The following is a 19,780-nucleotide window of genomic DNA, read 5'->3' as shown; positions in this document are numbered from 1 at the left end:
CACTTTAAGGATTTTTACATCTATTTTCATGAGAAATTTTGGTCTGTGGTTTTCTTTCCTTGAGATATCTTCCTCTGACTTTTGTCTCAGGGTACTACTGTGCTTGTAGCATATGTTTGGAAGTGTTTCCTCACCTTCTGTTTTCAGTAAGTGTTTGTAAAGAATTAGAATTATTTCTTTTTAAAATATTTGGTAGAACTCACCAGGAATCCATTTGGACCTGACTTTGTCATTGTGTGAAGATTTTAAATTATTAATTGCATTTTTTTTACTTATTATGGGTCTATTCAGATTTTCTATTACTTCTTGAGTCAGTTTAGATAATTTGTATCTTTCTAGAAATTTGTGCATTTTACATAAAATGTCTAATTTGATACAAAGTAGTTCATAATATTCCCTTATAATCCTTTAATTTTTTTGTAAGGATGGTAAAGATTGCCCCTCTGTTTTTTCTTATTTTGGTAATTTGTATCTTCTCTTTTGATTTCTTGGTCAGTCTAGGTAAAGTTTTATCAATTTTATTGATCTTTTCAAGGAAGCAACTTTTGGTTTCATTGATTTTCTCTGTTGTTTTTCTGTTTTCTATTTCATTGTTTTCTACTGTAATCTTGATTGTTTCCTTTCTTTGCTTGCTTTGAATTTAGTTAGCTCTTCTATTTCTAGTTTCTTCTGGTGGATGTTTGAGTTATTGATTTAAGGTCTTTCTTCTGTTCTAATGTTGGCCTTCGTAGCTATTTATTTCCCTCTAATTACTTCTTTAGCTGCAGCTCATCAATTTTGATATGTTGAATTTTCATTGTTTTCAGCTCAAAATATTTTTAAAATTTCCTTCTGGTGTTTTTCTTTAACAAATGGATTATTTAGAAGTGTTTTGTTTAATTCCCAAGTACTTGGTAATTCCCTAAATTTCCTTCTGTTGTCTATTTCTAATTTAATTGCATTGTATTTAGAGAACACACTTTGTGTGATTTCAAACCTTTTAAATGTATTGAAACTTGTTTTCTGGCCTAACATATGGTCCATTCTGGAGAATGTTCCATGTGTGTTTGAAAAGAATGCCTATTCTGCTGTAATTGGGTGGAATGTTTTATAAATATCAGTGAGGTCAAGTGTTGTTTAAATCTTCTGTATGCTTGCTGATTTTCTGTCTGGTTGTTCCATCAAGCATTGAGAGTGGAGTGTTAAAATCTCCAGCTGTCATTTTTGAACACTCTCATCTCTTGTTTAGGTTATGTAATAGCTTAGTACTCCTTGCCCACCCACCCTGATTTATTTTTCTCCATAGGACTTATCATCCTCTTACCTAGTATGTATTTTACTTATATACTATACTATATAGGTCCCTTGATGGCAGGAATTTTTGTCATTTTTCATCACTGCTGTAACGCTAGCACCTTTAACAGTGCCTCACAAACATTAGTCACTCACAAATATTTGTTGGATTGGTAAATACATTGCCAAACAAATGGTACCCACTATTCTCTTGGATGACTGCAAAACTCTTCATCCGTACCGTGTGCAGGAGATCTGAAATGGGTCATCACCAGTGGAATGCTGAGGTAGATTCAAGGCAGAGGGGGCAGATATAAGGGGTATGTATGCTATGGCCATAGGTAGAAACTCTCCCTTTCCCCTCATGTTTTTCCTTTGGGTTTTTCTCTCCTTGCATTTTCTAGTCATCAAAGTGGCAGGACCAGGACTGGATGTAGGTCTTAGGGAAATAGACTGCTGTGCTTGATTTTGATCCAGTCTATTTGGCAAAGGAATCCGCCTGGCATCAGGTGGCCCCTGTGCAGCTCAATGGGGGTTAATTTCCAAGTGGAGAGAGCAAGGAAAGGCTAAAACTTCAGAGTAATAAACAGAGTGGCTTTCCCCCGCATGTATACTTTTTCCTTCTTAACCTGAGAGGGGTAGCCATGGCTGGCTGGTCCGAGATTGGGTGTTCAGGACCCCAGCCAAATATCATTCCATCTTAGCATGATTGACACTATCTACTCTGATGTACATCTTGAGGTAGCTTTAAAATTTTATGTTTCTCCTACTTTGGAGGGCTATATTAAACAGCAACATCAGGAAAAACACCCAGCATGTAATATTGATCAAGTGCTTGGCATATGATATCAAAATATTTTACATGTATCTGGCATATTAGATAGTTTACATATCTATGTGCTTAATCACTTAAAAATAAAAGATCAACTGACATTGATCGTTTACTCATTAAAGTTAGGCTTAAATTTTGTAAATTGTCCTTATAGGGTCTGGATAAACCAACGAGCTCAGAAGAGAGGTCTGGGCTGCAGGCAACAATTTGGGCACCATGTAGGAATATATGACAATCAAAGCTGTAGGGGTGGATCCGATGCCCCAGAGAGTGAGAGGAGGAGACAGCCTGGTCAAACTGAGGAATCTGACTTTTAATGGCCGAGTAGAGGATGATAAGGCTGAGAAGGCAGAAAATGAGCATCCAGAGAGGTGGGAGGAGAACTAGGAGGATATTATATCCAGGCAGGTGTATGTCAGCTTTCTGAAAACTTGCAATTCTCACGACACACATGCTTGGAGGAGTCTTACTCTTAGTAAAGCACCTGCCATTTAATTATGAATTCTCATTAAGTGGATGATGCGGAAATTCTTCTTGACACCAGATAAATAGTTCTCAGCCAGAGGTTCCTAGAACACTGCAAGGATGGAGATTTTTGTGTTATTAACATGCTGATATGTTATTAACATATCAAAATTATTTTACTCCAATGCTTGCGCCCACCTGTAAGTGTGACATACCCTTTCCTGATGACCGTAATATCCATCTATGACTTTTTGGCATTTTAGCAGTAATTTGAATATTTGATGTCAGTGAAACATGACAACAAGCATTGTACAAATAAAGCTTAATTATTATTGCGGTTTGCCTGAGAATGAAATTATTTCTCATTTTTGTGTTTAGTGTTTGCGGCAGTAAATTCACAATGAATCTTTCTTTTATTGCTTTAGACTCAGTAACAAATTTATTTGTTAGGGTACTATTTTATTTGGTTCATTCACTCATTCATTCATCCCTCAAATATAGATTAAGTACGTACTATATACCAGACACTGAGAGTGTTAAGACACATCAGGCTTGGTTCTCAAGCTTTGATATGCTTTAGAACAGCCTGGCAAACTTGTCGAAAATACATTATGTCCCAATCCCACCCCTCATATTCAGTAGATCCAGAGGAGTTTCTAGGAATCAGTGTGTTTAACAAGCTGTGTGATTCTGATGCATGAGAAAATTTTAGAACTATTGGTCTATGTAAAAACATTTAGTGAAAAACTTAAATGTAATAAAGTGTAAGAAGTGTCAGAGAGCAGTATGCACAGGGTAGAGTATATAATAAATTTTATTATATTCATATCTTACTATAGTAGTAGCCTGTACACTCAACAATATTATTGCAATTTTCAACTATAGTGGATTTTTTGTTAGAGTTTTAAAACCCTAGAGATATGATTTGCTTTCATTAGGATTGCAAAAATATTTAATGTCCTTATAAATGATCATACAGATAAGAGAATGCTGTAAACATGCAAATATCGTTATAACCACGTGTATAACTGAGCTTGGTAGGAATGAGGAAAGCATCTGGTGGTTCCTACTTAAAACTCTGGGAGCCTATTCTGTGGTCATTACAGGACTGTCCTCTCATAAATGAAAGTTCTCTTTCCTCCTTTTGTAGCCTGTTGATACCACAGGTTCAGACATCGCTGGAGGAGCATGCACTGAAACTCTAGCAGTGTTGCAAAGTACAAAACTCTGAGTCTTGCCTTAAGGGAAACAAGCCTTCTTTTAAAGAATAATTGGTGTTTTCTTCTTAAAAGGAGACACTCATTCATTACACCATTTACAAGGAAACTTAGGCTGTGAGGGACAGATCAGCTCCACTTTCACGGCAGGGAAGCTGCCATGTTCTTTGATTACAAGCCTTAATAGGAAGAGATGTAGGTTAGAAGCAACTATTTAGCAAGACGGATTCAAAAATTGAACGAAAACATCACAGGAAATTTGACGAAAGTTCTAGAATTTCTTTAAAATGTTTCTTCAAAGTGTCTCTTAGTCTCTTGAATTATCTTTAAGAATTGTGACACAGAGTGCTCGCTGGTCACCAAAATTCTTGATTTTCCTCTCCTTCCTAGGCATGCAGATGAACTACACTTCCCAGCCTCCTTTGCATTACTTATGGTCATATGACTAAGTTCTAGCCAATGGAACATGAGTGGAAGTGATGCAATAAGCACCCCGTCTAGGCTTGACCCATAACAACTTCCCACTGTGGTCCTCCATGTACCTTTCTGTCTGCTGGATGATGACACCCGGGCAACACTGAAAGCCACAAGTTGAAAACTGCAGGACCCCTGTCAGCCTGGGTTCTTGAATAACTGTATGGACCAGAGACACTCCACCCCCACTCCTCACCATCCCAGTGCCAATGGGCTTTGCTTAAGAGAGAAATAAACTTTCACTCTGTTAATCTTTTGAAATGTCGGGGTTTGTTAGTAACTACAATTAGCCTACTTGAACTAATACAGGCTGCAAGGATATAGGCAAGTCTGTACCATGAGACCATGCACCGGCCTAGTATTTCTGGAGGCAGAGCCCTGAACACAGTCCCATAATTCTCCTGCAGAGGTTGCCTTTACCACAATCCCCTGCTGAGAAAATTCTCTAGACAAGACTTCTCTCACTTCTGACTTAGGCTGTCAGAAGTATTCTAGTCCTACAGCGACAATTCAAAGCCAACATTTCTCTTGGCCTGTGGGACATGGTCCTAGTAGCACATGGAGGATAAAATACCCAGAAATTCTAAACTCCAAAATTTGGAGAGAACAAAATTAGATAGAAGGAAACCAGAGACACAGCCACAATGGAGCACAACACACAGCAGAGACACAGAACCAGAACACAGGACAACCTTCTAGGCCCCTCAATGGTACTTGCCACAGACTGACAGGTGCTATCATTAAAATTTAAGAGAAAGCCTTCCTGGTTTTTAAAATGTTTTACTGTATGGAAGTCAGATAGCAAATTTCACAATGTTCAAAGTCCACGTCCTTATCAGTTATGGAGAAATAAGTTTGCCTTCCCTTGTTAGATGATGACTGGGCTCCTGCAACGGTCTTCTCCCTCCCACGGAAGCCAACCTCTCATAGCCAACATCCTACCCACTGAGTGATCACTTTCCACTGGGTAGCTATGGTATTGCCCATTCCAAATACAATGTTGGTGGCTATATAAACTATTTAAGAATTTGCAACCTGACTTTATTTTTCATTTCAGCTTTGTTTTCATCCAGAATATTCCTCCAAGCCTTAAAACACTTTAGCCATGTTAGGTACCTCTCTCACCTTCCTAGCCCATTAAATAAAATAGCTACGATTCAAGAGGCGGTTGTTGTGCTCCAGGCACTGTGCATGGCCTTTACATACATTATGTTGTTTAATCTTCACACAAGATAGGTGCTATCATCATCCCATTCTGCAGATGAAAAGACTGAGGCACCAAAAGGTTAAGTAACTTGACCAAGCTCATACAGCTGGGAAGGAGCAAAACCAGGCTTCAAATCTGAGCACTCTGAGCCCACCAACCTCCACCCCTAACCATTGTGCTCTACTGCCTCTAACTTCCTTTCAGCAAATTTTTGCTCACAGAAGGCACCTTGTAGGAGAGGGCCAATAAACAGATTCCAGTTCATCAGAACTTCATATCTGCACCCTTTTCTTCATTCCAGCTCTTGTGGAATTTGGGAGCCTCTTACCATGCTACCAGTGTTCACTCTCAGAGGGACCGCCCTTCTCTAAATCTTTACAGCTCTCTGGCATGGTGAGGTCCTGAGGCTGTTGCCACAGTCTTCTGGAAAAGAGAAGCTTCTTGGCTCCAGCACGTTCTTAATGCTTGGGAGAAGAGCTGTGCTGTGGGGCCAATCTGTCACTGTGTCTATATTTAGCACCATCTGCCAGGAATATTTCAAACTGCCTATTTTAGTACATGCCGTTTTGTGCGAATGTGACTGCTCCATCACTAGTCCGTGGGAAACCAAGGGCATTAACTGGATTTTCTGGGTTTTGTGTTAAGTGTTGTGAGTGGCCCTTCAGCCAGTCTCTAAATGAGATTTGGGAGAGGATGGAGGCAGGGTTTTCCCAGGGTGTTAGTTCCAGGGGCCCACACCTTTAGTGGCTCAGATGTAATCCAGGGTGGCAGCTGCAGAGGAGGCAAAGGAGGTTGTAGTGGGGGCACAAGGAATATAAAAGGCCCAGGGCTTTTATACAGCATCCCTGAGGCGACGTGCTGGCCTTGCCCACTTCAGGGCTCCCCGACTCCTGCTCCGTAAATTGCTGTATAGACTCTTGCAGCCTTAACCAACCCCCTGTACAGACTCTTGATTGTCTCAGTGAAAGACGAGGGCCCCCAGTTACTGAGGGCTCGCTCCCCTGGTGCCAGTTTTCAGTGCTGGCGCTTACATGCATCAGTTCATTTCGTGCACACGACATCCCTGTGAGGGAGGTTTCTATTCTTAGTTCTACTTTACAGCTAAGGAAACAAGCTTGGAGCGGCTCAGGGACTTGCAGAGTCAGAATTCCAACTCAGCCCCACCTAGAGCTGGACCTCACGATCTTAATCATCATTATCATCCTGACCAATTCTAGGTACCCGACCTGTCCAATCTCCCTGTTCTCTTCTTCCAGCTATAGACGCTGGATTGTTTGCATATATTTCCATCTCCGGCTTACTTTCCAGACTTGATGCTTCACTGTATTTGAAGGGTTCTGACCACAGGTTTGTCATCCAGCCCCAATGTGACCATGCCACCGCCCCTAAACCCCTCTTTCAGATCAGGCCCAGCAATAACCCAGGGAGGTAGTGCGGCCCCTGGGTTTGCCCCCACCCTTGAGTAAGAACTGGTTGGTGGAAGCAGTTGAGAAGCCTTATGAGAGGTTGCCAAGCTGCAGAGGTGAGTTTGATTAGAGATCTACAGATCAGGCTTTATAGATGACAAGGACTGCTGGAAAAGTAACTGCCACCAGGGACTGGCAGAAGTCTCGGCTGGAGAAGACTGACAATGGAGTGAAGTTGATTAACCCAGCTGTCCTGGGTGACTGATTAGTCCTGAGTGGCTGAATCTAGGCAAATTCTGAATTTTGAATAATAGGGAAATCTCAAAATATATATGTATTGTTTTCTAAGCACAATTCCTGAGGATGACCAGCTTTCATCAAATCACCCTAGGATAAAGGTCAGAAGAGGTGGTTACGTGCACACTATGGTTTGGTAGGTTGGAAACTGAGTCCTTGAGAAGTAGAGGGACTGATGAATGTGAGTGGCATGTGATAGAGATCAGAAATCACATCTTTTAATAGACGACTCCATCTCCCATCTGTTTCAGAGATTTATTCCTATGTAACAAGCCAGCCTGAAACTTACTGACTTAAAACAAGAACAATCATTTTATTATTATACCCCGTGGATTTGGGGGTGCTGACTGACTGGGTGGTTCTTACTAGGGTCTCTCCTACTGTTGCAATTGGACAACATTTGGGTCTGTGGTCTCTCAGAGGCTGCCTCACGTGTCTGGAAGCTGGTGCTGGTTGTCACCTGGGACCTCAGCTCAGCTGTCTGTCAGGACATCTATCCATGGCTTCTCCACGTGACCTGAGCTTTCCCACAGGATGGGGCTGTGTTCCAGAGGGAGAGACCCAAGATAATGAGGCAAAAGTTATCTCACTTTATATGACCTACACTTAGTAGTCATATAGTGCCACAGTAGAGTTCCATGAGAGCTGCAGGCCGGGCCAGATTCAAGAGGAGAGAACATAGACACATTCCTCAAAGGGAAGAATGTCAACATCAATTTGTAAGAGGGGCATGTGAGATGGGATATGTATCGTCGTGGCCATCTTTGAAAAATACAATCTTCCATACCAGTTACATTGGACTATGGGAAGAAGTTGGATTTGGAAGAAACTGGATGGGGTAGTAGAGCCAGTATTTGAGTGCCAGAGAGCTGGTGGGGCAGCGTAGAACCAAGACTCCAAGCAGTTCCTTCATACATTCAACAAATGTTTATTGGGTGCTTCTCATGTGCCAGACACTGGGGATACAGCAGTGAGCAAGAGACAAGACCTGAGCCTTCAAGTAGGTTACAGCCTGGTGAGGACACAGTGAACAACTAGTCGAATAAATACAGAAAAGCCACGGGGAACTATAAAGTTGGGTAAGAAGACTGACAACATTGCGGGGAGTATCTATTTTAGATAAAGTGCTTAGAGAAGACCTCTCTGAGGTGGGGACGTTTGGCAGAGGCCTGAATGAACGGAGGGATGGAGTGAAGCATGCAAACATCTGGAGGAAGGGCTTTCTAGGCTGAGGGAAGAGCAAGCGTGAAGTCCCTGCAGAAGGATAAGCTTGGCATATTCAAAGAATAACAGGAAGCCCAGTGTGGCTGGAGTGGAGGGACTGAGTTGAAAAAGGGTACCAAATGAAGTACGAGAAGTTGCCAGTAGTTGGTGCCTAATTTGGGGCAAAATCCATTTCAAAACATTACTTTTGTTGATATTTGTTTCCCTGGGTGCTAGGATGAAAGAACAAATCCTTCTCATTAGACAGTATCCATCATTAATATAAGTTTCCTGTTTCCTAAATGTAAATGACCATGTTTCCATTGGGGCAGAGCTGACTGAATACAAATTTCAGAAAATATCCCTGATATGGATGTAGAAGCATCTGGCCGCCCTCAGGGTACCTTCCTACCACTTGCCACAGCCAATCTGGTCTTTGTCAGGGCATCTTTTTCTTCAAAGTGTAACTATGACAACGAATCGTGATGCTGTGGGTCTGCAGCAGCCCTCTATTTGCACACAACATGTGATGCTTTCGAAACACAGAATTATGAATCAGGGTAGTGTTGGCCTCTCCCATTGCAGTGAATGAGTTAGCTGTTATTTGACTCAATTAATGTTTTGTTATTGGATTTGTTTTTACTGTGACTCTCTCATAACAAGATGATTAATATGTTCTAGAATCTATAGCATCATTCCCCAAACTTATTTGATCAAGACTCTGTATTAGTTTTCTATTGCTGCTGTTACAAATTGCCACAAACTTAACAGCTTAAACAACACGAATGTATTGTCTTATAGTCTGTAGGTCGGAAGTTTGACACGGGTCTCACCAGGCTAAAGTCAAGGTGTATCAAGGCTGTGTTCCTTTCTTGAGGCTCAAGGGAAATATCTATTCTCTTGGTCACTCAGGTTCTTGGCAGAATTGAGTTCTTTGTGGTTATAGGACTGAGATCTCCATTTCCTTCCTGGCTGAGGGCCATTCCCAGCTTCCAGAGGCTGCCCACATTCTTTGGCTCATGGCTCCTTCCTCTGTCTTCAACGCCAGCAATGGTGGGTCGAATCCCTCTCATGCTCTAAATCAGTCCTCCTTCTTGTGTCTCATCTCTCTCTGCCCACAGCCAGGGAGAATGTTCCACTTTTAGTGACTCATGTGATTAGATTGGGCCCACCTGGATAATCTAGGATAATCTCCCCATCTCAAAGTCCATACCCTCAGACACATCTGCAAAGTTCTGTTTACCATCTAAGGCAAGACAGCCATGGGTCCCAGGGTTCCAGGGTGTTTTTTGGAAGAGGTATTATTCTGCTTACCACAACCCTCATCCCTCAAGCCCCATTAAACTAGAGCTGACTGGAATACAGTTTGGGAAGCACTGCTCTGGAAGTATCAAGAGGGCCGAATTCTAGACAGAGTAATTCTTTAGGGGCAATGACAACAGTCAAAACACTGGGTGAGCACAAGCCCAGGGGCAGGTTGGATTCCTCCGTGTGGTTGGGGATAAGGGTGCAGAGGAATACGGTTTCAGTGTGGGGTTTACGTTCTTGCCCAGCCAGAGTATGAATCAGGTAGGTTTTCTGACTGGGCTAGTCTCTCAAGAACTTCTGCCTCGAATACCTGAAGGGAGAAGGAGGGACGGTGAAAACACGAAGTGTTTTTCAACCATCATATAAGGGTCATGCTAACTTGTGAAGGTGAACACTGTATTTGAACCTACATGTGGTGGATTCATGTAGTGTCCCACTCAAGTCCCCTTTACTGGACTGGTGCACCCATCTTCCAGAGATAGTGATCTAACAGCTATAGCTTCCCATTTCTCTAGAAATTACCCTTACAGCTGATGGGAGCTGCCTCAGCTGCAAAGTTGTACCCCTGACCCCCTTCCCCAACACACACACTCACACCCACACCCACATGCACCCACTCTCTCTCTGTTTTTCTCTCTCCCAACCCACAGAAGTCCAGCCCTCTTGCCTCATGGTGGGGACATTTCTGTGATATCATTTATACTCCAGAGTACTCTGTGGATCAAACCTGGACTTTTTTTTCTGAGATCACATCCTTGCTCCACTCTTTTCTCCTCACTCTTCTGTTTCTCTTCCTCCTTTACACGTTCTTCCAGAATAAATCAATAAATCAATTGCCTGTCCCCAAAACCCTGCCTCAGGTTCTGCTTCCAAAGAACCTAAGATGCCATGGCTCTCTAATTCCAAAGTCTTTGGTTTTTCCAGGTTCCTGGCCTAGAATCAGACAGCACTCAGAAAAAGCTGAGGAAAATATCCCTGACACACCTGGTACATGCTGCCTTCCAGGTATGTGCTTGAGTCAATCAATGGAAGCTTGATTGTTTATTTGCAAAAGTGGGAGTGGGTATTCTGAGCAGGACTTTCAAGACTTAGTATGTGGAAAGGTTTAGAAGTGAGAGCTGAGAAAGTATCAATACTGTGGTCCATTCCATTGTAATCCTTGGGGGCAGGGACCGTGTCCATCATGTCATAAGGTATCCCTGTGCCTAGCACAGGAGCTGTCATATGGCAAATCTGCAGCTTGTTGAGTAAGTGAATAAAGCAGAGAGAAGCAATAGAAGGTGAGGTCTCTGTGAGTCAGGAGATTAAGCCTGGAGAAAGCTGGGAGAAGAGGATCTGTTCTCGGTACACATGCTCCTTTGCACCCTTCCAAGCTCTTCTGTGATAACCTCACTTTTCCTGGAACCTGCTTGTAGTTCCCAGGAATCTGGGGACTCAAGCCATCACCCAGAAAAGTGGCACTTCCGGTCGGTCAGCCCTTCCTCCTCCACACCCAGGAGGGAGTGCCAGTCTGCTCCTAAACCTAGAACAATGCGCTGCCCTTGAGAGGTCTAGTGGACCCTTAGGATAGACTGAAATTATTTTTTTTAATATGTTATTTAACTTTGTACCATATAAAACCAGATATTATCCCATTATACTTTAGTGCTTTTATGAGACTAAAACAAATTTATGATTCATATAGCAAAAAAGTCAGAAAACGAGTAAAGTTAAAATAACATTAATGAAATGTGACATAACGTTGTGTCGCTAAAACCAAGTGTCTCTTCACAACACCGTGTGGTACTAACTGCCAAGTCCGAGCTCTTTCCAAATCAGCCCATCCCTACGACCACGCGCCAGGGCTAGACGTCCTCTCCAGGCTCAGCTTCTCTCTATTCAAACCACTTCTAAACCTTCCCTTGGCTACAATGCACTCTGCTGCTTTTTAGCTTTCAGCAGATGCAAACACCTTTATATGTTAAGCGCACCTCTGTTCTTTCCTCATTAGAGGAAAATAAAGTAGCTTTATTTGACATTAATGTGATCACAAACACAGACATGGAGGCTGAAATCATGCAGTGACTGTGGATTATACATTGGATATTCAGATAACTTAGAATATATGTGCTTGTAAGAATATATATTTATTATATATACATTATATATATGAACGTATACATATGCATATAGGTATACAAGATTGTCATCAAATTTTAATTTTAAAAGAAAAAATTAAAACATTCTCTTAGAAAATTTATGGACCCTTGAGGACTGCTTGGGACACAGCCTGGGCTGGAATGCTGCTTCTCTATACACGGCTTTATTTCTCCTCTGCAATACGCGTGCATTGGATCTTGCCCAGTGAAAAATAAAAATAATTTTCTTTACTTCCCCCGCTTGAATATCCAACCAGCATACTTATTTACTAATCTATTCTAGAACAATCCATCAGCTACCTTTATTGCGCATCTATCATAACCACTTCCTGTCTTTCCGAGAACTCTGCGAAGAAGATAACATTATTAGTATTATTGTTATTTGATTCCACTTTTCAAATGAGAAATCTGGAGCTCAGTGAGTTTAAGAGACTTGCCCAAAACACAGTTTCCTCAGAGGCAGGGCTTTGATTCAGTTCTGCCTGCCCTCAGATCCCACATTCTTGTTCCTCACTGTATCCCCAGGGTATTGGAAAGTGCCTGGCACAGAACAGGTCCTCAATAAATATCTTTTGAATGAACACAAGAACAATGAACTGTCTCCATTGTGCCAGTTGGCTCTACTCATAGCCAATAGGAGGTAGTCTCCCCTATGACCCTACATAGACCCTAGATGTTTCTCCTGTCTAGACGACAAGGCCCTGGAGAGTAGAAACTAAGGGTCCTCACCTCGGAATCCCCATCGTGCCTGGCACATGGTAGGTGCCCTAATATGTATGAATCTGAATTGACTTGACTTTTAGGTAGTCATGGTCTAGCCTGGGAACTCTTTTCAAGGCTAATTTAGATTTAGAAAATAGACCTTGAGGAAGAGAGTGTGTTTCTGACGGCACATGCCACGAGTTAGCCTTGGTAAGGGAACGGGAAGCTTTGGCAACTTCCTTCTGAGGCTACACTCCAAGCCCCGCTACTTAATGTAAGCAAAAGCATGTGATTCAGAAAGGAGCACAACCATGGAGCCGCATGCCAAGTTCAGAGTCACTGAAGCAAGTGGTGTAAATGACGAAACGTAAATGACAGACCTTTTTAGAAAAAGCCAGGGTACATAGCAGAAGTGACAGCCTTGAAAGCTGGGTTTAGGTGAAAATGACAAGTCTTCCCCCACTCCCCTTGAAGGAGGGCCTTAGTGAGTGGCTTTTAAAATGCCCTTTTAAGTCACTGAAGTTGCTGCCTTGGATCAACCAAGGCTGCGAAGTTCCTCGTGATCGTCTGTAGCGTGATTGAGGTTCCCACATTCTTTCTGCCAAGGCTGCTCCTTGGTCAGACAAAATGCAGTGGGGACTCCACAGTCCATTCGTGTTTGCATTCCCCCTCTTTACAGCCCTTATTTTTTCACTCTTCCAAAATTACCAGGCTCTTGCTCACCCCTCGTTCAACAGGAAACTTTCTTTCCTCCCAGACTGTCTTGAGCTTCCTTTCTGTGCTGTTTTCCAGCCAGTGAAAAGCCCAGCCCATTACTGATTTGCTGGCAGGGAGTAGGGGTCGGGGAGGGGGGACATGGCACTGGGCAGCAGGCCGCTTGACTTGCCAGGGGTTCTCCTCACCCACTTGCCTGTGAGATTTGGGGCAGAGCCTCACTGTGCTTCTGAAGAGGTCCCCAAATGTCTGCTAAATTGCAAGGTGCTGTCAGTGACTGGGCCCCTTTCCAAAGCTGGAGCATCCTTCCATGCATCACTGAGATGGGGCAGGGGGAGGAACAGAAATGACGTTTATGTGCACACCATCCATGCCAGATACTGGACTAGATGCCCAATGGACATTATCTTGAATTCTCGCAGCAACCTGGTGGCCTCAGTACTGTGCTCACTGTGTAGATCAGGGAACCCAGATTTGCCTGAGACTCAGCAAGGATGTTGAAGAGCAAGGGCTCAATTCTACGTCCTTGGCCCAGTGTCCAAGTCCTTTTCACTTGAACACACTGGAGGGACTTTAGCTTCTCCGCCAGTGCCCCCGTACCCCGACCCTACAGAAGGGAACTTGTTCCCCCTCCCCCTTCAGTGGCTGATTCATGAACAAACTAATAAATTCATGATTTGTAAGGAGTTTTGTTCCTCAGCTCTTCTCAGATATGCTTCAGTTCAAAGCACAGTGTTCCTTCATCCCAGATTTTCCGGGACACTTCCAATATCATGCAATGTTATAATTTTAAATAAATTCATTTTATTTATGACTAAGCATGAATTCATTTTAAGGTATTTCATGTACACAAATTCAGAAACCAGAAAAGAAATTTTTTTTTCAGATGCCATGCTCTGATGTTTGAGACAGAAAATGCATTCCCTCTATGATGGGCACACCAAGCCTCTAACACGATCATGGTAATCATCCCGCCTTAGTACTATTATCAGCATTTTTTTAAGGGAGGGACTTCTCTATTCCAGGCACTGGGAGAACCGTTGTGTCTCCCTCTTTGCAAGCACAATCCCAGAATATTCCAGCCCCTTCTCCAAACAGACTCTTGACCATGCAGTCTCAGCCTGCCCTACCATGCTGAGAGTCAAGATGCTTTTCCCAATCCTGTAGCAGATGGAACAGCTGCTCCCGCCCTGAGGATCCCCGCCCCAACCCCTATTCCAGGAAAATGTGGGGAGGAATCCTGAGTGGAGGATGAGGCTGGTTGCTATGTCTTGGGCGCCAAAGAGAAAGTCCTGCCCCTCCCCAGTTGTCCCCCTCTGGCCGGCTCCCTCCCCTCCTCATGGATGGGGGTTACCTCTAGTAACCTCCAGTTGCCTCTATTCCTGCTGGAGCCCACTCTTTCCAAACCATTGAGTCATTTCCTCTCAGGGACTTTCTCATTAAAACCTTCCTGTTTGCTTTAGCTCTGGAGCTCCACTCTGAGTTATAGTTTCCTGCCCCCTCCCCACTGAGCTGTAATTAATGGCCCAGCACCTTCCAGCTTCCCTCCCATCACAGTTTTCCTTCCCGCTCTCACCTCTTGGCTGGAGTCTCTACACTTTGTACACATTTGTACGAAGCTCCAGAGTTCCTAAAGCTGTGAGGCAAGTGGGGGAGACTGCTCCTCTCCTGCAAGGTATTGCTTGCAGGATAAATTGGGAAGATGAGTGTCTACAAACAGACACAGGAGAAAACCCTCCAACCAACAGCTTGTCCCGGATCCACCTGACACGGCAAGCAGAGCAGTGAGAACAATAACCTTTGATTAATGCACTCAGAGCGGCTCGACCCTGCGCAGCTGCTGAATCCCCTGGAAGATGGCTGTGGTCTCTGCGAAGCCCTGGTTTGGAGTGCTTCCTGCACAGCTGAGACCTGCTGACCCCGGGACAGTTTGCTGTGTGGTCAGCAGCAACAAGGCAGGACTCCGTAGGGCAGAAGAGGCCAGAAGACATTGGGGCTTCCTGGCTCGGTGATGAGGTGATGGGAAGAGAGTACAGAAAGAGAAAAGAAATGATCATAGCAAACATTGCATCTTAGTTCTTCTTCTATCAGACATTTTTTAGGGAGGCAGTTCTCTGTTCCAGGCACATGGAGAACTGTTGTATATTTCTCATTGCAGCCCAGAATATTCCAGCCTCTTCTCTAAACAGATTCTTGAAGAAATGAAGTGTCATGAGCTGTACTGAGAACAGTGCCCTTTTTGCCCTGTGGGTATTTGGTGTTTATTAAAGCGAGTCACACTGAAGTTCAAAAAGTGTCCATGGCGGAAGGGACAGACTGTAAACTCATCTGCTGACTCAGAACCCTGCACTGTCTATTCACTTCATCACATCTCCTGCCATTATGAACAGTCCTTGGGAGATGTTCCCGGGGTGACAGGTCTTGGGCCACCCCTCAAATCCCATCACGTCGGCAGCCCCCTGCCCTAATAATAACGATCTAGTGCCTGCTCATATGGCTTTGCAGAACTCCAAAACCAGTACACCGCCACTTGGAAACCCTGCTTTCAAAGTATATTTATAATTGCTAATCATCACCAGTTTGGTGACTTCAACAGAAGGTGAGAATTGCGTGGTTTCGGTCCTGGCTTCTTTCCCTCTGATTCAGAGGAAGCCTGCCTCAGTCTCCCACACGGCTCATGGCCTCCTCTGCTCTCCACCTTGCTCCCTCCTCTGTGAACTTCTGCATCCTGTGCATCCTGTGCCATAAATGATCCTTCCTTCTCCTCTTAGGTTTTCAAACTCTCCATTCCCACTGGCCTTTTCCAGTTAGTCTGCAAATGACTTAATTCTCCAAGCAGCTCTTTCCTCTGCCTGCTGCATAGAGCCTTCCTTTTGTGTCCTCCAGGGGGCGCCACTTGCACTGTATTCTGGGTAAAGGGGTTTCATTTACCTATAATACACCTGAATGGCAACTCTTCCTCACCCGCCTCCTTGTGCAAAGTTGGGCACCGCTGTTTCCTCCAGTTGCTGTCCTGTATCTCTCCTTCCCTCTGGTACCAGCTTCTTACAAGAGCTGTCTCTCCTTCCTTACCCCTCCACGTGCAGAAGTCTCTGTTGACTTCCTACTGTAACATCAGTGGCCTTTTAATCCTGCGCCTGCTTGCCCTCTGTAGCATTTGATACACCTGACTATTCCCTCCTTCTGGAACCACTCTCCTCCCCTGGCCTTCCAGCCTCTTCTATTCTCCCATGGCTCCTCCTCAGTCTGACCAGCTTTCCTTCCCTGTCTTTTCTCTGAAAACTTGATGTTTCTGAAGGCTGTGCCCTCAGCCTTCTTCTTATTGTTTATAGTCCTTTCCCTAGGCATCTCAGTTACTCCCACGGCTTTGGCTACAATTTATATACTGACAACCTTCTTTGCTTCTTTTTAGGTTGAAAACCTCTTACAATACAAAGCAGCGCATGTACAAACAAAAGTAAGAAAATAAAAATATGCTCTGCCTACCATCCAGAGATTACCACTGTTAATATTGTATATCCTTCCAGAATTTTATATATGTACGTGTATCTTTTTATAAAATGAGAAAAATACTATTTTGTAAATTGTTACATACTGTTTTGTAAATTGACTTTTTTTTAAGTTAATGGTCTGAAACTTTCCATGTGTCAGTACATCTCATTTAATACCCAGTTCTTTTTGATTACTCAATTCATCCCCCAAATGTCATTTCTAGCTGGTTGGTCCAATTAGGGACCAATTCAAGCATTGCATGGATATTTCTTGAGCCATTTTGCCAAGTATAGACATGATCTCATGCTTGTTAAATGGATTTGGCCAGTTGTCTATAGAATATCCATCTTTTGGATTTGACTGTTTGTGGTATCATTTAGCTCGTTTCTGTAACCCACTTATTTCTTATAAACTGGAAGTAGAATTCAATGGCATGATGAATTTAAGTTAAGCCTTGTTTAACTTCGTATTCCATTTCGTCATAGGACATGTATGTTCCAGTTGACCCACCGTTAGGGATCCCAGCGTTGACCAATCAATTAAGGCAAATGACAGTCTTATCCTTCCATTGTAGCAGTCTATTTTCCCCCTTGTAACCGGAAAGTGAACTGCGTGGTGTTATTCTGGCAATATACAAGCGTCAGGTGCTCCATCAGCCACATGCCTAATGCTTTTAACACCAGTTTATACTTGTTGCTTGAGTCAATAATTCCATTAAGAGTTTAAAGTGATTATCAGCCAGGGTTTTTGGTAGGCTATGGATGGCACACTTTAATTAATTAAAGGTTAATTAAGAATATTTTATGAAGGAGCTATTTACTGAGGTGTGGGCAGGGCAGCAAGAACCATCAAGGGAGGGTGCAGCACCCAGGAATGAGTACCAGTGGGCAGCTATTACCACCCCTAGTCCTGAAGGAGTGGTGCTCCTGGCACTGGGCGGGCTGTAGCCCTGGGAAACGAGCTGACCAATGGGAGCCATGGCTGCCAACAGAGGAATGCAGTCATGACCCAGACCTTGACCTGGCAGGGCACTCCAAAAGAAATGAAATTTTTCTGATAACTTTGCTCTCTGTTTCTTGCCTGAAACACAGCTACTGGCTGGGAGGCTCAGACAATCAAGCCTTTTTAATGCTGTTTCTGCACCAAGTTTACTATTGGCATTGAGAAGCATCAAGGAAAAGGAGGTGGACACCACTCTCAGGTGAAGTTGGCCTCTCCTTGTCAAAGCACAAAGTGGGGGTGGTATGATGACATTTACAATGGATAGTTCGATTTTTAGCAGGTCTGGGCCAAAGCTTTGTTGTCTCCTTCAAGAAGCAGTGAAAACAACGACATTAGTCCCAGGGAAACACATCCTCACCCCTGAATAATCATTTGCTTCCACCCAGGCTGCCTTTCATTCAAAGGTGTCAATGCACAGAGGAAGAGAAGTGAATGATCACTAACCTTCTACCATCTTGTGGCGAGCACCTTCTCCTGGTGCTGAGCATCCTGAAATTTCTGAGGGAGTAACTTCCAGGCGCCCTCAGCTCAGATAGCTTTCCTCAGCATGGGAATAAAACACTTCTCCTTTCGCTCACTACAGGTTAAAAGGAAAAGCACTGATAACATGTGTTATGTCATTTGATCAAGCCTTAGAGCCTGAAAACACGCTGGTTTCCCTCTTCTCTGGGGGAGGGCTCATTTCTAAGTTTTCTTCTAGCTGATAAGCAATTTGGGAGTGTCCCCAATTACATGGGATGCCAACAGTGTGGCCTGAGAGGAGAAGATTAGATTGAAGGCTGCTCTATCACTTACTGACTGGGTGGTCTTCAGGATGTTACTTAATCTCCCCAAACCAGTGTTTACAGGCATGAAACAGTGATAATCACCATTCCGCTGGTTACAGGAGAACCAGCTTTGATGAGGTAAAGTGGATAAGAACGGGTTCTGGAGTCAGAAAGATCAAGTTCAAAATCTAGTTTACGCTTCTCACTGATTGTATGAAATTGGACAAAGTCACCTGGCCTTAGCCTCAGTGCCTTCACCTAGAAAACAAGGAAAGTAACAGAATTTACCTCATAGATTATTTTAAAGATTAAATGCTAAAAAGCACTTAGCACAGTGCTGGCAATGTGATTACTGTCAGCTGTCCCAGCTGCCTGTGGTAGACAGGGTCCCCCAGTGTGACACCCAGTATAATCCCCTCAGTGGAGTGGCACCTCTGAATGTGCTGAGATATCACTCCTGTGGCTATGTTATGTTATATGGCCAAAGGGTGGACCTGACCTGGTCGGGTGAGCCAATGAAAAGCAGAGCGATTTCTCTGCTGGTCACAGGGGAGAAGTCAGAAGTGTGCTCCTGCTGGCCTGGAAGAAAGCAAACATTCATATTGTGAACGGCCTACAGGGACCCTGGGGCAAGGAACACCAGTGGCCTCTGGGAGCCGAGCGTGATTCTCAGCTGACAGCTGGCAAGAAAACAGGGAACTCGTTCCTACAGCCACAACGAACTGAATTCTGCCAAAGACCTGAATGAGCTGGAAGAGGACCCTGAGTCTCTGATGGGAACTGCAGCATGGTCCTGATAAAGGCCTTGTGGGACTCTCACCGGGGATCCAGTGAAGCTCTGCTCAGAACCTTGATCCACGAAACTAAGATAATAAATTCGTGTTGTTTTAACCCACGTGGTTTGTGGTCATTTGTTCACAGCAATAGAAGACTAATAGCCTTGGTAGAGTTAATCAACACCACTTCTGTTGTGCTTCCTGTGTCCATTTCTGTTCCTAATTGCCGTGTCTAACGCAATGCCTGATTGCATAAATCACGACAACGCAAGAATGACAAGAGGTGCCCTTCTTGAATACAACCCCCTTAGAATGTAAATATTCTCTCTGTCTTCTGCTAATGGGCTGGTGACGGTCAAGGGGAGAAGTGGTTTATAGACCTTTGCGGTTTTAGAAAGGAAGGAAAATGTCATCAGAGCTGAGTCTTTCCTGGAAGACTCGACTCATTATGCAAGAGTCCTTTTCTTCATGGGTTTCCTATTTGACACCACAAGTCTCTCACCTACCA

General features: G+C 43.7%; 1 long non-coding RNA gene across 3 annotated transcripts in view; it reads left to right on the top strand.

The window, feature by feature from the left end:
• Nucleotides 1-19,252, top strand: part of LOC123280812 (uncharacterized) — a 59,316-nt gene extending 40,064 nt beyond the window's left edge. Inside the window, exons 4-5 of one of the 3 annotated variants that reach the window (XR_011498288.1) lie at nucleotides 10,606-17,928; nucleotides 19,116-19,252. This is a non-coding gene — a long non-coding RNA (uncharacterized lncRNA). Of the gene's footprint in view, nucleotides 1-10,605; nucleotides 18,181-19,115 lie in introns of those variants that run through there. The other 2 variants (XR_011498287.1, XR_011498286.1) reach the window with 2 other exon arrangements.
• Nucleotides 19,253-19,780: the final 528 nt, after the last annotated feature.

This window comes from Equus asinus, chromosome 25 (genome assembly GCF_041296235.1).
Source record: "Equus asinus isolate D_3611 breed Donkey chromosome 25, EquAss-T2T_v2, whole genome shotgun sequence".
Classification (NCBI taxonomy): Eukaryota; Metazoa; Chordata; class Mammalia; order Perissodactyla; family Equidae; genus Equus; species Equus asinus.
Note: the sequence above shows the minus strand (reverse complement) of the source record. Positions and strands in the feature narration are given on the sequence as shown.